Source organism: Pipistrellus kuhlii, unplaced genomic scaffold, assembly GCF_014108245.1.
Source record: "Pipistrellus kuhlii isolate mPipKuh1 unplaced genomic scaffold, mPipKuh1.p scaffold_m20_p_7, whole genome shotgun sequence".
Lineage (NCBI taxonomy): Eukaryota > Metazoa > Chordata > Mammalia > Chiroptera > Vespertilionidae > Pipistrellus > Pipistrellus kuhlii.
Window position 1 is genome coordinate 55847728 of NW_023425573.1, and position 20577 is coordinate 55868304.

Sequence of the window (20577 nt, forward strand, 5' to 3'; positions counted from 1 at the left end):
TCAAACTGCAGCACTAGTAGGAAGGTACAGACAAGTGATAACCTCAAATCATCATTCATTTTCATAGTAAATCTTTGTCCTTGAGGTGAAGACTGGAAAGGCTGTAGGGTCTTGTTACTTATAAACTCACTCTACAATGCCCATTAAGATAACACTTTTGACTATACCGAACAATACAATTTCCCCAATAGACGCATGGTTGGATCTATGAAAAATGTTTCCACAATGAGCCATGGCTCCATGTCCCAGGCATGTTTTGTAATTCATGTTACTAAGCAGGAACCTTGGCCTTCGAGTCTATTGCCTGGAGATTCTTATTCAGTTGAAACCAATATGAGCCAACCTGGATGACTCAGGGGAAATGGAAATGCTGGGGTGAGTAATTGTTCTATTAAAGTCACTAGTTGGGTAAAAGCAGTTGTTCATTACCTGACGGGACAGGTTTCTCAGGCTGGCCAGGGAACAAAACAAATTAATCAATGTCACTTTCCTCCCTGACACCTCAACATTCTATATTTAAAATCTCCATTTCAGCTCACAGGTCAAGGAAAACTACCCACAGAACTATGCATTTAGCCTCCGAGGAGAACAGGGATCAACAAAGTAGGGAAGAAATGGCAGAGAGGACATTTGTAACTTCAGTGGAAAGAAATCCTAGGGGAACACCACCCGGTTCTCTGCTCTTGGTCACTGCCTTGGTTATGGAATCCTATAAAAGAATCCTATAAAACTAATATGATGCCTTATTCTCTAGCAAGAGAAAGGTAAAGACTCTATGGTAGTTCATTTTAAAAACTTGAAAATTGAAAACCTTTCCCTTCCAGCATCAAAATCAATCTCAGGAGCAAACCATGTATACATTAGGGATTCTCATTCTATATAACAAAAGGATAATAAGCAAATCACCAGAAAGAGGAATGACCAGTCACTATGATGTGTATGGCCACAAGGGGGAAGAAGCTCAATGCAGGAGCTGCCCCCTGGTGATCAGTGTGCTCCCACAGGGGAGTACCGCTCAGCCAGAAGCCCTGAGCTGGGCTCACGGCTGGCTGGAGAGCACAGCGGCAGTGGTGGGAGCCTCTCCCGCCTCCACGGTAGCGCTAAGGTTGTCCAACTGACAGATTAGGGAGCGGTTTAAGCCATCAGTCGGACATCCCCTGAGGGCTCACGGCTGGCTGGAGAGCACAGCGGCAGTGGTGGGAGCCTCTCCCGCCTCCACGGTAGCGCTAAGGTTGTCCAACTGACAGATTAGGGAGCGGTTTAAGCCATCAGTCGGACATCCCCTGAGGGCTCCTGGACTGTGAGCGGGCACAGGCCGAGCTGAGGGACACCCCACCCCCAACGTGCATGAATTCCATGCACTGGGCCTCTAGTTTGCAAATAATCAGAATCTCCACTATGTTTCATATTGCATTACTCTAATTTACCCTTTTGGGGGAGATACATTAAAATACTCTTTCCTTGCATGTAGTAGCCAAATCAGTTCTGAAGAGCTAACACACAGTATAGTGACATAAACAATAATACTGTATTATCACCATCAAACTTGCTGAGAGACTAGATCTTAATCATTCCCACTGCAAAAGGAAATGATAATGATGTGATGTGATAGAGATGCAAACACTAAAATGGCAATCAAATTATAATATGTACCAAATCAACATGTACACCTTAAATTTATACAATGTTATACACCAAATATAGTTCAATAAATTTAAAAATACTGTTTAATTACAAATGTAGTGCTACTTAAAAATATAGAAAAGAGACTGATTTAATAGGTTTATCTTACATTATTGCCTCATCTTAGAGTTCTGTTAGGTGAGAGCTAAACAGGTTTATGCCATGTGCCATTTTGGCAACAATCTGGATATACTGTGGAGGCTCTGAAGTATACTTATGTAAGAAGGCTTGTCCACACACCTGACCGTAGTATACCTGAGGTTTAAATATGAAAAAGAAGCTAGACCCCCATGATCAGTGTCTATGCTGCAGACAACAATGTCCAAACACACTGATGCTCCGTCCGTCTGGTAGTAAACACAGACCTAACATCCTGGGTTTAACTGCCTTTGCCCTCTTTATCCTAGCAGGACCCACATTTTGAGAAAGGGTGAAACAGCGAATCAGTAGACAGGACTCAGTGTTCACAGGTCACACATGGAAAGCAGTCGTGATGAGAGCAACTTGTCTTGTTTAGACACAAAGTCATGTGTAGGCTTGTCTTGTTTAGACACAAAGTTTTCATCTCTATCCTAGAAAGATTTTCCTGAAGATGAAATTTCGAGAGCTGCCTGCGGTTGAATTTGGAATGTTGTGCTCTGGTTGGATTGCTGAGAACAGCCTCTCAAGAGCCACTGAGGGTTGTCAGAAAGTTGCTGAAGTGCCTGCTCCTAAGGGCTGGGGGCTGGGAGGTGCGTGGGCAGATGTGCTAATGCCCATTCTAACCATTTAAAATGCCTTCTCGGCTCAGCCTTCCTTGCCTAGGGCCAGCCTAGAGCAAAGTTATTTTTTAACTCCTTTTCTGTGTTTTTTTTGTTTGTTTGTTTGTTTGTTTTTGTTAAGCAATCACCTTTACTGCAGGGGGGGGGGGAGGACTTACACAAACATTCAGGTATTGTCTTCCTACAATATTGGTCATAAAATCAACAAGATAGGGGAACAATGAAACACAGCAACCATAGGGTGAGTCCAAACTGCAGAGAATTCAAGGAAGTACCATGTCTGAACCAGGGTCCTCTCTGAGGATAAGGGGAGAAAACCTCCTCTTCAGGAGGCTCAAGGTCTGCTGGGTGCTTCCTAAGCACAGTTATCCTGTCCCAGAGGCACGCTGCCTCTCACCTGTCTTCCCTCCTCCACCCAGAGATCATGTCCTCCTCCTGGAGACCGCCAGTTCCCAAAAGAGGTGATGCCAGCCAAAGCCAAAGGCAAACTAATGCTGATGACTGAGAATCCAAGGTGCAGGCCTTGGTAGTCCTGGTCCCCCAGGCATGAGGCAGTGAAAGCGGGATGGCCAGGCGGCCAGAGCATCACAGGAAGCAATTATGTTTATGTTTATGGTCAGGAAAGAACAGCCCCAAAGGCCTCGGGAACAAAGGGAGCTTCCTGCCTCTGTTCTGTCCTCTCATCCTGCCATAAAGGAGGCTGAGCTGCTCAGCAAAGCACCGTGGGGAGAATCCCTGCCGCAGAGACCTGCCTGCGTCTAGGGCAAAGGGTAAACTGTCCCCGCTGGTTGGAATAAGAAGAAAAGGAAGCAAGCATCCAAAAAGGAAAAAGTACTTAGCGTAGGTAGGACAGGATTATAACTCTTCAAGATGAGCTGAAGGAAAAGGTTTTAAAGGTAACAGATTTTCTGTGAGAATGAGGAAAGCATCCCTCAGCTTTCTTGCTTGACAGTCAAGAAACCTGGCCTTCAGGGAGGTTCCCGCTGTGGGGAGGGGAGAGGTGATGGGAGGGGTGGGGCAGCCAGCCCTCTCTGGTGGGGTTGTGCCGCCCAGATTGCCTGGCTGCCAGCTCGGATTCTGGCTGGAGATCCTCGGGGTGAACATGCAGGTTCTTATGGACACATAAGTGTGGCCAAACCTCCCAGCAGCAGGAACAGTCACTCAGTCAACATAGGAGAATGAGGATGTCAGAACAAGGAGGCTAGTTGGCTAGTTGGCTAGTTGTGCAGTTAAGAGACCACAATGGGCCCTAGCTGCTTTGGCTCAAGGGTCCCCGGTTCGATTCTAGTCAAGGGCGCATGCCTGGGTTGTGGGCTCGATCCCCAGGAGGAGGTGTGTAGGGGGCAGCTGACCAATGATTCTCTCTTATCATTGATGTTTCTGTCTCTCTCCCTTCTCCCTTCCTCTCTGAAATCGATAAAAATATTTTTTTTTTAAAAAAGAGAGAGGGATAACAATGGTATTTGATGGGGCAGAGATGCAGATGGCTACAATGACTGCCCATAAGAATCAGACTCCAATACATGCTTCACACTCCTCAAACTGAGGAAGGGGATGTGGGCCCATTATGAAGACTGGGGCCAGTGGTCACTTCATCCATGGTTGTCAGGGTGACCCTAAAATGTCAGTAAAATTAGTAAAATAAAAACCACCTGATGCTACCTGGAGGATGGACTGAATTTAGTTCCACAAATGTTTTCTAAAGGAGGCTGTTAACCTACTCTTAAACAAAAAGCTGAATAACCACATTTTCTTTGGAGCTGAGACTTCCTGATGAGCTGAAGCCAAGAACAAGAGGCTCTCTGAAAGGCTAGGGAGGGGCATTATTATATATTCTCATTCTTCAAACACTTAACCCACACAAAGAGCAGTATGACAATGATACCATGACAATGACCATCACCAGACACACCCACACATTTATATCCAGGAAAATTACTCTCTGTTGCATGGGACCACAAGTATCTTTATTATCTCCAATCAGGGTCTCCTACAATGTGACCAGCCTCATGTTTGGCCAAATGGGTGTACCAAAGACTCTTAGTGTTCCTCTCCAAATAGCCAATTCTCCTGCATCTCAAAAAAACTACATGGTCTAAGAGAGAACTCTGCTCAGACTCAGAAAGAATTAGTTTCCATTAACTTGAGAGGCATTTGTGGCTAATGTGCAGACTCTGGAGGCAGTCTGCTGAGGTGAAACCTCAGGTCTACCACGTAGCAACTTCATGACATTTGGGGAAGTTACTTAACCTCTCTGAGCCTCAGTTTTCTCACCTATAAAATGGGGATAAAAATAGTACCTACTCATAAGATTTTGGTAATGACCAAATGCATTATGATATGTAAAGAACTTAAAACAGCGCTTGGCATATAGTAAGAACAATATTAACATTTTTATTACTATCTTTCTTATTATATTCTGGGGTATGTTCTAGACAACCTCTGTTTTCCAGACTTCTCTCAGATGAGATGATAACACCAAGTTTAAAGGCAAAATAAAAATCATTTTAAATGAAAATAATTTGCGGTTGCTTTCATATCTAAGTTAAGAGCCTCTGATAAATTTTAAGTGATCATGAATTCTTGGCTGCTATTCCATTAACAGATGAAGTCCCCTTTCTGCCCCCTCCCCTGTGGGCTGGCCCTATGACATTCTTTGACCAATAGAATGGACAGTTTATGCTCTTCTCTTCTTGCTGGGCAGCTCTGGTGATGGAGCCTGAGCTAGCCTCTTGGAGGATGAAAGCACAAATGACAGAGATGAGTTATCCCAGCTGAGGTCTCCGAGGTCACCAGGCACCAGCTGCATACAGCAGCAAGGGAGACCACAGGGGCGAATGGCTAAGCCCAGCCCAAATTGCTTACCCAGAGAACCGTGAGCAAATAATGTTGCTGTTTTAAGCCACTAAGTTTGGGTGGTTTATTATTATGCAACAAGAGCTAACAGCTACAGAGCCCTAAACAAATGAGGCTTTTATATCAGTAGCATTTCAAACACTCACACACCTACGAAACCAGGCAGCTTGTCTCTTTGCCAGCAGGTTTACCCACCCCCACATGGGGCTTCCAAGTTCTCATCTCACCCACCTGGTAGCCACCCAGTGAGGCCACCACTGTCAGCACATCAGCTTGGGAAAAGCTAAGACTAATTGATGATCAAATCTGGGAGATGAAGGCAAGCTTTCTGTGCCAAGGTGGGTGCCAAATTCCATCTTTGTGGGGGCATAAGGGGGCGGGGAGGTATGGGAACACATAATTTTGTTCCTTTTAGTCTGTGAAAACATATAGGGCCAGACATGGCAAGATTTGACCTCCTTGGAAGTAGCTTCATACCATAGGTCTTAAATATTGCACAATGGCCAGCCTGTGTGGTTCAGTTGGTTGAGTGTCATCCCATGTACCAAGAGGTCACCCATTTGAGCCTGGCCAGTGTGATTCAATGGTTCAGCATCAACCTATGAACCAGGAGGACACAATTCGATTCCCAGGAAGGGCACATGCCTGGGTTGTGGGCTCAATCCCCAGCAGAGGGCATGCAGGAGGTAGCCAACCAATGATTCTCTTTCATCATTAATGTTTCTATCTCTTTCTCCCTTGCTCTTCCTCTCTGAAATCAATATATATAACATGTTTTGTTTATAAAAGAGGTCACCAGTTTGATTCCCAGTCAGGGCACATGCCCAGGTTGGGAGCACAATCCACAGTAGAGGGCAGGCAGGAGGAAGTTGATTAATGATGTTTCTCTCTCATTGATGTCTCCCCAACCCCCCTCCCTTTCTCTCTAAAAGCAATAAAATATATATTTAAAAAATATATTACACAATGAAGTGGGCAGATATCTTCAAGGTGTGAGCAAACAAACACAAAATCAGCATCATCAGGTAAGAATCAGCGGGAGCCTGTCAGAACCAAAAATGTAATCGGCATGGCCCAGATACATGGCTCCAAGAATGCAGGAAGCCCCAAACACCTTCTTTTTTTCTGCTGTTCACAGCAAAAATATATATACTTTTTAAGCTTTGATTTTTTCCATGACCTAAGCAAAAAAACACACACACACACACACATATACACACACACACACACACACACACACACACACACACACACACTACACATAGTACAGGGAAAAATACACCAAGTTCCATAGACCAGTGTTCTTTCATCTGTAACATGCAGGAAGAATTGGTAACCATTTTGGTAGGAAAATCACTTGAAATATGTTATGAGAGATTTTGGAGGCTTAAAATTCTGTGTCTATTATAAACAAAGTAACCACATCTACATGAAACACTCTTACTAATTTGATAAGTTGGTTCAGGCTTAGTGCTAAAGGTTCTTAGACCAAGACCAGTAGCCTCTGTCATGCATGTATTTTTCATCTCCTATTTGTTGAGCACACACTTTGTACTGTTTATTCTGGGGAGAGGGGGTTATAGGGCAAAGAAGTGGGGATGGCAAGAATGATAGAAAAGTAGCTATGATACCTCACGATTGAAGAGTTTACAGATCTGGTCATCTTGAAAAACTAAATTCCCTGCTTGAAGTAACAGAATAACCCAACTGAGTTTAACCAAAATTGCTGCATCAATTGGAACTGATCAGGGTATAAGCTAGGAGGGTGCAGAAAACTCCTTATTTCGTGGGAATTACAGAGCTGACTGGATATAAGTGGTCCATGGATGAAGATACAAAACTGAAGTAATTTGCCCAAAGACATGCAGATAATTTCAGCACAGAGCCATGTCTAGGTCTCCTGGGCTCCAGGCCAGTAAGACTCCTGCCCAGCCCCACAGAGACCCTGCTCCAGATACAGGGTGTTTACACTGTGAGGAGACAAAGACAGCCCACAACTCCCATCCAACTGTCAGCAGACAGATATTGGCCATCCCGTTCCGTGAGCAGAAGCTCTGTACTTGTCACAGGGGAGCAACTGGAAGATACAACTTCTTGTGGAATCAATTTAAGTGCCCTCTCACCATAGACGGCAGCCATTAAAGTAGGATTATGAAAGCAAAGCCACAAGAAAAGACTTGTTAAATTTAAAATTCAAAACATAAACATACGGTAACTATGGAACGAACAATACACAAGGGGAAAGGCAGTAAGTAGCAAAGCGCACAAACGTGTTCATGATTTACAGGGTTGGCATCTTTTCAACTTGGGCACTTTTTAGTCTTCATTATTTCCTCTGTATTCTCTATAAGCCAGATACCCTCCCACAGTCTTGAACTACATATATATATATATATATATATATATATATATATATATATATATATATATATATATATGTTACTGTTTGACTACATCCGTGCAAAAGAGACAAAATGCCAATGGTAGGTGGACAGAGGGCAAAGGGCATGTGAGTAGGGACAAGTGTGAAAGTTGAGTGGAATACCAGCCACAAATAGGTGCGTGTGGGTCGAGGCTGCAGCATGAGTAACCCTAAGTTGTGCTGTTCAGTCAGTTACATCCCCATTTGCAGCTTTTTGCTTGGTTGTCTTATTTTGAGCAACTAATCTTTTCAAACCTCAGTTTCCTTGCCTTTTCAAGGCAGATATGTATAGGACCTTCCTCATAGGGATGCAATGCAGATTAAGAAAGAATGATGCAAATAAAATGCTTAGTCTAGTGACTGGCAGAAAATGGGAGCCAGTAAATGTTAACTGTCATGATGGTGGTGACAGAGATGGTTAATATTAGAGTGATTATTTTTTATTATCATTGCTATCATTATTATTATTATTATTATTATTATTATTATTATGACAATCATTATGATGATGATGATGTTCCTGACATGGTGTTTAACACTATAACTAAGAAGCCATTAAGTTTCCTTGCTTTGAAAAATCACCCAGTATTCTCTATATGTCTCATTGCTGGACTCTCACTTATCTGATCTCCTTTATTTAAAATTTCTTTATTGATTAAGATATTATATATGTGTCCTCATCCCCCATTACCCTCCCAACCCCCTGTTCACTGATGCCCTCACCCTGCTGGTGTCTGTGTCCATTGGTTAGGCTTATATGCATGTATGCAAGTCCTTTGGTTCATCTCATCCCCATCCTCCCCTACCTTTCCTCTGAGGTTTGACAGTCTGATCAATGCTTCTCTATCTCTCGATCTGTTTTTGTTCATCAGTTTATGTTGTTCATTATATTCCATAAATGAGTGAGATTATGTGATATTTATCTTTCTCTGACTTGCTTATTCCACTTAGCATAATGCTCTCCAATTTCATTCATGCTGTTGCAAATGGTAAGAATTCCTTCTTCTTTACAGCAGCATAGTATTCTATTGTGTAGTTTTTTAATCCACTCATCTGCTGATGGGCATTTAGTCTGTTTCCAAATCTTAGCTATGGTGAATTGTGCTTCTATGAACATAGGAAAGCATATCTCCTTTCTGATTGATTGGTGTTTCTAGCTTCTTGGGATATATTCCTAGAAGTGGGATCACAGGGTCAAATGGGAATTCCATTTTTAGTTTTTTTAAGGAAACTCCATACTGTTCTCCACAGTGGCTGTACCAGTCTGCATTCCCACCAGCAGTGCCAAAGGGTTCCTTTTATCTCCTTATACTTCAGGTTTATTAATAGCAGACTCTTAAGTTGAAGTAACAGCTCACATACCACCCAATACTCCCTGAGGGGGTAACAATGATGATAGCAAACAGATTGCTACTTGTTTTCTTGGACCTAATTAGGATAGTACAATATCACCCTTTTAAATAATACAAGGAGCAAAGAATCTTGGTAGACATCTACAGAACATGGCTTTGTACTTGAAACACATAATTAGCACTAATAAACACGGATGCTAATAACTCAATCTGCTCTTTAGACAAGAAACCGGAAGGTAAACATGGCCCTGGCCCCATCAGCTCACAATCTCAGAGATCTTCCTTTGAAAGCAGCCTTCCCTCACCCTTCCAATGCAAGGTGGGAGGTCTGCTTGCAAGCAGAAGGCCTCTGGGCTGGGCGCTGAAAGCCCACGCCTGGGAGATTACTCAGCAGACCAGGCTCAGGTCCCTGCAGCCTCAAAAAGACATTCCTTCGTTTTAGCAGCCTGACCTCAGAAAAACTGATCCCATATTCCATTTTCTCACTAGGAGAAGGAGACGTGCCTAACCACCGAACCTGGTCAGCCTGTGTAGGAAGCACCATACCTACACCAAAAGGGCAAAGTGAAGTAAAAAGCAGCCATCAGTGAAACACAACTTTAAAGGTGCCTGCATCGATGTCGTTGCCCCTTCTCTGTGAGATTAACATTCTCATCCTATTTCGGATGAGGAGATATTTTCTAATCCTTAATATTTAAATGTCTAATAATGAATGCTCAATAATCAGTGCAGACACGAAGTAAAGTTAGCGATATATTTAACTTGACAGACACTTTTGAGCATCACTTCCTACCTACTCCCCAGATAGTCTCATACCTGAGAAGATTACTCTAGAATAGGGGTGTCGAACTCAATCAGAGAAGGGGCCAAAATCTAAAATCCAGCCTAAATCGCGGGCCGAATGGTTTACTGAACAGTCATAAACTGTCATTGTGATGGAAACGCAGCAGAGTGCAGTGATGACAGCGCGGTGCGGGCCACATTGCAAGGCCTGGCGGGACGGATTTGGCCCGCGGGCCTTGTGTTTGACACATGTGCTCTAGAAGGTTCTCTTCTAATTGACCAAATTAGGAAAGTCTTTGATCCACGGATAATCCCCTGAGCTTGACTCCCTCCTTGGGTTCACCAGAAATGGAAATAAAGCCAAGCCAGGCTTTGAAATGCTAGGGCCACAGGGAGCAGGGGAGGGTTAGGATGGGAGAGAAGGCCTGGCACGTTACCAAGGCAACAGACTAAAGACAGAGTCCCAGACATTCAAGAGGGCACATGGGCCCCCCGACAACCTGCTCCAAAGCTTCCAAATGAAACACTGAGGTCATCTGTAACGGCTTCAACTCTTACCTTGAGAGAGAGTGAGGTGTCGGCCTCCAGCAGTGCAGAGGTCTGTGCCCAAAGGAAGTCGCCGCCAGTCTATCAACGATAAAAAGATAAGGTATGAGGCAGTGCTGGCGATGAATTCGATTCCTGAACAACTGGAATGCTTCCTCGCAAAAGGCAGGTGTCCAGATGTTTGAGGACTTTGCAGAGTCCAACAGCAGCAATATAACCAATTGAACAATATCAAATGCATGAAATCCTCGGAATCAAGTCAGAGACTGCTGTTAAGACAGAGTGAGCTAACATTCTATTACCACGCACCTGGGCCCTAACTAATTGGGAATGGTAATAATTGGTGAAATCATATGATATACCTCATCACGTCCCTCCACAAAAATGACTGATTAGCAAGGATCTGGCAGAACTCTGTATAACACTGACCTACATTAGGGTATGTTGGCAAGTCAACACATTCACACATTCAACACACCTCCAACAATGCAGATTCTATGCTGTTGAACCAACCTGCTTTGGAAGGCAGCCCTACCAGCTGACGAAATAATGAAAACATGAGGCTTGAATCTGATGAAGAGGTGAGAGGAAACTGGAAACTTTTTCTACATGCACTCAAATAAGCAAATGGAAAAAACAAATAAAAATTATGCCCAAATTTTAAAAATTATATTATATATTTATATTGCTGTGATGGTTAATTTTTTTATTGATTTTTAGAGATAGAGGAAGGGAGATGAAGAGAGAGAAACATCAGTGTGAGAGTGAAATATTGATCAGCTGCCTCTTGCATGTCCTCCAATGGGGATCCAGCCAGCAACCCAGGCATGTGCCCTGACCAGCAATTAATCAGGTAACCCTTCAGTACACGGAACAATGCCCAACCAACTGAGCCACACCAACCAGGGCTGTGATGGTTAATTGTATGTGTTTATTCAACTTGGCTTGGCTATGGTACCCACCTGTTTGGCAAACACATCTATATATTGCTGTAAAGATATTTCTTAGATGTGATTAACTACCTTGAGTAAAGCAGATGACCCGTCATAATATGGGTGGTTCTCATCAAATCAGCTAAGGCCTTAAGAGTAAATACTGAGGTTCGTCTGAGTCTCCAGCCTGCTAGTCTGCCCTGCAAATTTCAAACCTGCCAGCCTCCACACTCATGTGAGTCAATTCCTTAAAATAAACATTCTCTCTCTCTCTCTCTCTTCCTCTCTCTCTCTCTCCCTTTCTCTCATATGTGTGTGTACATATACAGATACATATACATATACTTACATATATACATATATATAGTATGTGTTTGTTTTTTCCATTTGCTTATTTAAGTGCATGTATGTGCACATATACACACGTGTGTGTGTGTGTGTGTGTGTGTGTGTGTATGAGCATACATATACACCATTTAATGTCAAAAAAGTACAAGCTGGCTTATAATATATGTATAGTACGTAAAGAAGATAGCATTTTTAAAAAGGGGCTACAGCCGGGACCGGTTTGGCTCAGTGGATAGAGCGTCGGCCTGCGGACTGAAGGGTCCCGGGTTCAATTCCGGGCAAGGGCATGTACCTTGGTTGCGGGCACATCCCCAGTGGGGGGGTGTGCAAGAGGCAGCTGATCGATGATTCTCTCTCATCGATGTTTCTAACTTTCTATCCCTCTCTCTTCATCTCTGTGAAAAATCAATAAAATATATTTAAAAAATAAAATAAAATAAATAAAAAATAAAAATAAATAAAAAGGGGCTACAAGAGTATGTATAAATGTTGGCTCACAGAAATGTATGCTATAAAGTAGTAAGCTGTTACTTGACATGATTATAAATTGGGCTCTGAGCATCCTAGTGGCTAAAGCAAAGAAGAAAATGGACACAAGATAATCACATTGACTTTAAAATAATATACAATGTACATATTGCCTAAGGATGTCAGTTTTTTCTTATCATTGAGGAATTTCTCCCAAGGTGTCTCTTCCTTGGGTAAATTCTTAAACTATCCTTTATCATCCATATTGGGAGGTGTGTATGTGGGGGGAGGATAATAATTAATAGCGCCTCTAAGTGTACACAGTAGGGAGTCTCCTATAAAGCTTCTTTTTGCTCCCTCAGGGCCAGAAACAAAGCCAAAATGGGGTCCAAGCACACAGCAGTTGGCTGGATCCAGGGATAAAATGGAGAATGAACTCCATATCCTATGAGATATTTCCCAGAAATATGATCATTTCTCCCAGCAAAAATCTGAGTGGGAATCAGGCTACAACTTCCTGAGACTTTGGTCTCTGCCACAGCCTGGAGTGCAGGTTTTATCTGCTGCTGTGTAGGGGCAGATGTCAGAAATACTGCCCCCAGGCCAAGGACCTGGAAGGCAGCAGGTATTAAAGTATCAGGACTAAAAACAAAGATGGCGGCGTAGGTAAACACTCCTAAACAGCTGCTGTGTACAACAATTTAAAAAAAAACACTATAAAAACAAAACGTGTATCTCCCAAAAACCAAGGGAATGCTGGCTGAGAGGAAGCCCTACAACTAGACTGAAAGAGAAAAAGGAGAATCCAGGGCAAAAGTGCTGAAAAACTGAAGTTGGGGGGGAGAGGGGCGCGAATGCCATACTGGCTGGCGGCAGATCCTGGCTGGCGGAGGGCAATGCTTTCTTCAACCTGAAGAGAGACAAGCTCCAGATCTCTCTGAAATCCAGTTTCTGGGGGGAGGCTAGCATGTCTGCCATCAGAAAGTGAGGCTGGCTTGCTTGCAGAGCTGAGATTGTTTGCTGTGCTGTGGTGTGAGACTCGGGGAGACTCAGTGACTCGGGGATGCCGGGACACCATGGGAGAGGCAGTGGTCGGGCAACCATCGCTTTTGGCCAGGCCCCGGCCTAGTGAAGCCCTGATACTCTGCACTGAGACTCTGCTCTGCAAAACCTACAAACACGCCCAAGCTCCAAGCAGTGGCTTTTGCATATGAATGGCCCTCTCTGTTGCAGTTTAGCAAAATTGCAACCTGGGGCAAACAGATCCAAGGAAGACAGGACTATGGTTCACACAGTACTCCTGCAACAATACTGGCCTCAGGCAGTAGCTGAACTGCACCTCATTGAGACCCAGAAACCAGAGTTCAAGTGCTCAGTTTCAATCCCTCACACCCATAAGTGACACATTCAGGAGATGGTCTCAGTGAGCACCAAAGCCCCACTGAAACAAGGCGTGTCTCCAGCACAGCAGTTCTTCCTTTATGGACATAGCAGGTCCTCACAGACAATCGGCCTGGAGGTCAATTCCTCCCAGTGAACCAACAGCAATCAAGGCTTAATTACACCAAGACTTTGCACTAAGCCCACAAAGGGATATAGCAAAAACGACCACTTTAGGTGATTGGGGAAGCTGAGCTACTGGCCCCTATAGGTCACCAACCACACAAAGCTACTTCATCAATACAGGGAGGCAGCCAAAATGAGTATTCACCAAAGCATGACATAAATGGGAGAGATGGAGGAGAGTAAATTACTGGACGACACACAGTTCAGAATCACATTTATAAGATTACTCAAGAATCTTCTAAAAACCTTTGAGAAACTTGATGAGACCTCCAAGAAGCTTTGTGAGACCTTCAATGACCTTAATGAGAATACCAAAAAAATGGAAAAGGACCAGCCAGAAATTAAGCATACAAAGTCTGAAATAAAGAGTATACAGAAACTCAACTATAGATCAACATGCCCTAAGAATCAGACCAAAGATCTGAAATATTAGAAAGCAAAAATCACCCAACCAGAGAGGCAAAAAGAAAGAAGAATCCAAAAGTGTGAGGATAGTGTAAGGAACCTCCGGGACGGCTTAAAGTGTACCAACATCCAGATTTTTGGGGTGCCAGAAGAAGAGAGAGAGAGAGCAGGATATTGAAGGCTTAATGGAAGAAATAATGACAGAAAACTTTCTCTACCTGGTGAAAGAAATAGACTTACAACTTCAGGAAGCGCACAGGACCCCAAACAAGAGGAATCCAAAGAGGAACACACCAAGACATATCATAATTAAAATGTCAAGAGCAAAAGACAAAGAGAAAATCTTACAAGCAGCAAGAGAAAAACAACTAGTTACCTACAAGGGAATACCCATACGTCTGTCAGCTGATTTCTCAACAGAAACTATGCAGGCCAGAAGGGAGTGGCAAGAAATATTCAAAATTATGAACAACAAGAATTTACAACCAAGATTACTCTACCCAGCAAAGCTATCATTCAGAATTAAAGGTCAGATAAAGAGCTTCACAGACAAGAAAAAGTTAAAGGAATTCATCAACACCAAACCAGGATTACATTAAATGTTGAAGGGTATTCTTTAAGAAGAGGAAGAAGAAAAAGGTAAAGGTAAAAAATTATGAACAATAAAAAGGCATCAAATACATACCTACCAACAAGTGAATCTAAAAATCAAGAGAATAAAAAAAAAATCTGAAGAACAAAATGGACTGGTGAATATAATAGAATCAGGGACATAGAAAGGGATTGGACTAACAATTCACAGGGGGGAAAGGGGTCTGAGGGGTAACGGAAAGAGATTGGACAAAAATCTTACACCTATGGAAGAAGACAGTGGTGGGGGTAAGGGCATGGGGTGGGGTTGGGAATCAGGTGGAGGGGAGCTATTGGCGGGGGGGAGAGGAACACCTGTAATAATCTGAACAATAAAGATTTTTTTTTTTTTTTAAGAAAAGAAATACTGCCCTCAGAAGGTTTATAAGTTCAGGTTTAAGTGTATGTTTGCATGTAGAAGCCATATACTCTTCCTGCTTTGGAATTAATTTTTTAAAAATGTTTTCATATGGCATAACATAAAATTCTCCATTTAACATTTTAAGAGTACAGTTAAGTGGCATTAAGCACATTCACAATGTTCTGCAACTATAACCACTATCCATTTCCAGAAAATTTTTATCCTCTCAAACAGAATCTCTGTACCCATTAAACAGTAAGTCCCCGTTACCCCCTTCCCACAGCCCCTGATAACTACTATTCTACTTTCTGTCTCTATGACTTTCCCTATTTGATGGACCTCATATAAATGGAACCACATATTTATTCTTCAGGTCATTTCACTAAGCATAATGTTTTCAAGGTTCAACTATGTTGTATCAGAATTCCATTCCTTGCTATGCCTGAGTAATATTCCACTGCAAGTATACACCACATTTTGTTTACCCAGGAATCAATTTTTATCTAATTAATTTAACAATGATCAAATATTTACAATATGAAAAGTTTGTTTTCCATATTAACTTTATTCTAAGAACCATGTATGAAAGGCAGAAGAGCTACTCCACAAGGAGCCAATGAATCGTAGAAACCCTAGTTTCAGAACCAGTAGCAGCAGCAAGAAAACAAAAGCCTATTAAATGGGTTTTCTTCCCTGAGGGTTGGGTCAATCTGCCCCACAATCTTAATTAATGTTCTTTAGAGTTCAAGCTGAAGTGAGATAAGAATATCCCCACTATGTGGAATTCTTCGTGTCATGGTGTCTAAAGCTGAAGTGCCATCTTGGCCACCAACCTGGTGATGATAAGCTTCTATAAACACAGCTGACGTCAATAAGTCAGAGACACTACTATGAAGCACTGCAGAGAAAATACCCGAACAAAATCAATTAGAAAAGCATGTGTCCCCAACCTGCTTGCCATCTATAAGCTTCTGCTTTCTTCAGCAAATAAGGTAACCAGCCTTCTAGGTGGGAACATGGGTCTTAAGACAAACACAGCTCCTCTCGACCAAGACAATGTAATAGTTGAAAGAGAAAGCAAGAAGCTGCACACCACACTGGTTTTTATCTTCAGGGCATGTAGAAGAGCAGATGGCACAGAGGGGAGATGCCATTGTGCACCCAGATGCACAAGAGGGGCCCAGTGGGAGTCATCAGAAGATGTCCCCAGGAAGGTGATGAAAATAGTCATTTTTGCAGCACACTGGCAAAGGAACTACAAGCAAAATTAAGAGCCACAGAGAATTCAGACCACTTTGTTCAGCCTTAGCTTCTCAGCTGAGAGAATTTTGCAGTCACCCAGTCAGCACATGAATGAGCTGAAGTTCATTCGCTAGTTTGGTCTCAGATGGCCAGGAACATGTCATTTAAACTGCACAAAGATTTTTTAAAGCATTGGTTCTCAACCTTTCTAATGCCACCATCAGAAAACACAGATATTATATTACGATTCATTAACAGTAGCAAAATTACAGTTATGAAGTAGCAACGAATTTCTCAGCATACGAATTCCAGGGTTCTATGGTTAAATCAGCACACATCATACATAAAGCCAAGGGTAATTTGACTCTCAGAATCAAGGGATACACTCTGTGGAGTGACTTTGCCAGAGAATCTGAAACTCAGTGATTGGAAACAATTCAAGTATCCAATTAATAAAATTAAAAAAAATGAAAATTCCTTATTCAATTTAATCTTTCTTAAATCTCTTAACCACTGATTACATATTAGCCTTGCTAATGGTTCTATTTCAATTACTGAGCTGTGAGTATCTCAAGAGTCCATGTGGAATATTATTCTTAAATCTCCTTCCATGCCCAGCATAGTGTGGAACACAAAACAGAAATTCAGTGAAGGCTCAATTACTGATTGCTTCTTGCTTTTGAAATATTTTTCCCTGTAGAGAAGCAAATCCACTCTACCTGCCTCATTTAATAAATAAAACAGCTACTTCCTCCCCCTGGCCCTCACCCCCTCTCCAAACTAAATCAGCAACAGGCTCTTCACAATGAATGAGCATGGTGGGCCCAGTGCACAATACAGAACAACAAAGTTCCAGATGGAGCTTCAAAGTTGATAAATTATTGTCCTCTGTTTTAAAATCTGAGCATATCTGTGTATTTCCTAGGACTGCCATAACAAATTACCACAAACATAGTGGCTTAAAACAGTAATTTATTCTTTCACAGTTCTGAGGGCCAGAAATCCAAAATCAAGGTGTTGGAGAGTTTGATGCTTCCATAGGTTCCAAGAGACAATCTGTCCCATTCCTGTCTCCTCCTAGCTTCTGGTGCCTCCAATTTCTTGGCTTGTAGCTACAGAAGTCCAATCTTAGCCTCTGTCTTCACATGCTCTTCTTGTGTCTCTGTACCAAATATCTGTCTACTTGTACCAGTTTATAATGCAGAATTTTTTCAATAGATAAAGTTACACATATGTTGATATATATATATTCGATTTGATATGTATGCTATTTTGTTGTATTGACAGCAAGCTTCAAAACTTCATATATCAAATTTTTACGAAGGTGTTAATATCATAGATATTTTTATGCTTAAAAATGTCCAATTTCATGCCAAGAAAAAGAGAGCATTTGTCAGAAGTTTTAATTCATTATTTTATTTTGAAGAAAAGTGCTGCTGAAACTTATCATATACTTCGGGAAGCTTATGGTGAACATTCTCCATCTCAAAATACTTGTGAATGCTGGTTTAAACACTTTAAAAGTGATGATTTTGATGTGAAAGACAAAGAACGTCTAGATCAAACGAAAAAGTTTGAAGTTCAACAATTACAAGCATTATCAGATGAAGATGCGTGTCAAACTCAAAAACAACTTGCAGAAAGAATAAATGTTGCTCAGCAAACAATTTGGGATCATTTACAAGCAATGGGAAATATTTTAAAGAAAGGAAAATGGGTGTCACATCAACTGAATGAAGGACAAATGGAAAAACAAAAAGTCATCAGTAAAATGTTGCTTCAACGGCACGAAAGTCTTTTTTGCATCCAATTGTGACTGGTGATGAAAACTGGGTTTATTTTGAGAATCCCAAACACACAAAATAATGGGCTGATCCAGGTCAACAATCAACATTGACTGCAAGGCCAAACTGCTTCAGAAAGAAGACAATGCTCTGGCCGAAACCAGTTTGGCTCAGTGGTAGAGCTTCGGTCTGCGGACTGGGAGGTCCCAGGTTCGATTCCGGTCAGGGGCATGTACGTTGGTTATGGGCACATTCCCAGGAGGGGGTGTGCAAGAGGCAGCTGGTCGATGTTTCTCTCTCATGAACGTTTCTAGCTCTCTATCTCTCTCCCTTCCTCTCTTTGAAAAATCAATAAAATATATTTTTTTAAAAAAGAAGAAGACAATGCTCTGAGTCTAGTGGTTTCAGGAAGGTGTGGTATATCATGAGCTTCTAAAACAGAGTGAAACCATTAATATTGATCGCTACTAACAACAAAAATCAATTTGAACCATGCTTTGATCATAAAACAACCAGAATGGGCAAGAAGAAACAGCAAAGTAATTTTGCTTCATGATAATGCAACATCACACACTTCAAAACCAGTTAAAGACATGTTAAAAGATCTTGCCTGGGAAGTACTAACCCACCCACTGTATTCACCAGACCTTGCTCCTTCAATTTACCACTTATTCCAATCGATGGCACACGTACATTCTGAGCAGGACTTTAAAATGTATAAAGAAGTGAAAAATTGGGTCTCTGAATGGTTTGCCTCAAAACAAGAAAAGTTCTATTGGGACGGTATCCACAAATTACCTAAAAGATGGGGAAAATGTGTAGCTAGCGATGGACATTACTTTGAATAAAGCACTTTTGATGTTTCACTTGAAATTATCCTTTGTTCTTTGATTACAAAATCCGCATTATTAACCAGTACACCTAATATAAGAACACTAGTTCTTAGACGTAGGGCACACCCTTCATCCTAGATGAGCTCAACCAGAGATCCTTAACTTAATTACATCTGCAAAAAACTTATTTCCAAATCAGGTCACATTTACAGGTACTTGGGGTTAAGATTGAACTATATCTACTTTAGGGGATACTATTCAATCGAATACAACATCCCAAAACCAGAACCTGTCATTTTTACCACAAGTCCTCTCCTTTTTCCAATGCTCTTCTTCATATTACTAGACCCATTTCCCAGTGAGGGCCCAGGCTGAACTCTCATCTCCAAGGGCTCTCACCCCCTTCATCTCCAATTCCAATAAGCTCTATAATCCATAGTAATGAAGTTGAATCAAATCTACTCAACAGAATTACCCATGCCTGTCTCCTCTCTTCCATGCCTGCTGCCCAAACACCCTGGTCCAGCTTGGGTCACCAATCCAAGACCAGATCATGACTTCTTACCTGTTCTCCCAGCTTCCTTTTATGACCATCCTACGTGTTGCTGTCTTAATAGAGCCCGGTCATACCTCAACCTTGTTCACAAACTTTTAGTGGTTTCTAACCAAACAAAAAGCAATCTTTTTATAGCCCAGCATCTAGGTCTACTAGACTGAGTCCCAAACCCTCTCCCAGAATTATTATCCACTGCTCCCCTCCATTTGGTCCAGGCTTTGGTCAAAGTAAATTACTTACTGTTCTTAAACAGCTTCTCAAAGGCCTCCACGACTTTGAAATCCCTCTGCCTGGGATTTATTTATTAATTCAACAACCGTTTACCTTGACTATGTCTCCTTGTCAATATCTCACCCAAAATAGCTCAACTCAAAGACAACTCATCCATAAGTCTTTGTCCAGTTTCATCCACCACATAGGATTCTTCCTTTTAAAATTTAACAGCCTGACGAACAGATAAGGCATTCTTGTTCTCTCCTCCCCTTAATGACGTGAGCACTTGTCATCAACCTCATGACAGAATCTGAATGGAATCCTGCTTTCCTCAGGTGCATCCCCCCATAAACTAACACAGTGCCTCCACATAACATGTGCTTAGAAATATCTGATTGGTAAAATATATGTCAAGCAAATGAATAAAACAGCCCGTGCTTTCACACAGCTTTCATTTGAGGATGAAATGAGCACAAAAGTGAATAAGAAGTGTAAGTGGAATTCTATGGAAAGTGCAGAAGAAGAAGCTTTTGGGTTTTTTGTTTGTTTGTTTTAATTTTTATTGATTGATTTTGAGAAAGAGAGATATAGATCTATTGCTCTACCCCCATTTATGTATTCATTGTTTGCTTTCCTGCATTTTCCCTATTGAACCCACAACCCTGGCGCATCAGGACAACTTTCCAACCAAAGAGCTACCCACCCAGGGTAAGGAAACTTATGAAATGGGTGAAAGTTTCCTAGAGATGGCAAAACAGAACATAGATCTTGAGAGATAAACAATATTTTGATGAAGAGAAGATAGGAGGGGGCAATCAGGGAAGAGATTAAAATAC

The 20577-nt window shown here is 41.9% G+C and overlaps 1 protein-coding gene across 4 annotated transcripts in view; it reads right to left on the reverse strand.

Moving 5' to 3' along the window:
* Nucleotides 1-20577, reverse strand: part of LYPD6B (LY6/PLAUR domain containing 6B) — an 80177-nt gene that overhangs the window by 42750 nt on the left and 16850 nt on the right. For all 4 annotated transcript variants that reach the window (XM_036421240.2, XM_036421244.2, XM_036421243.2 and 1 more), the window contains exon 2: nucleotides 10416-10484. The gene's annotated coding sequence lies outside the window, so the exon portion shown is untranslated. The remainder of the gene's footprint in view (nucleotides 1-10415; nucleotides 10485-20577) is intronic.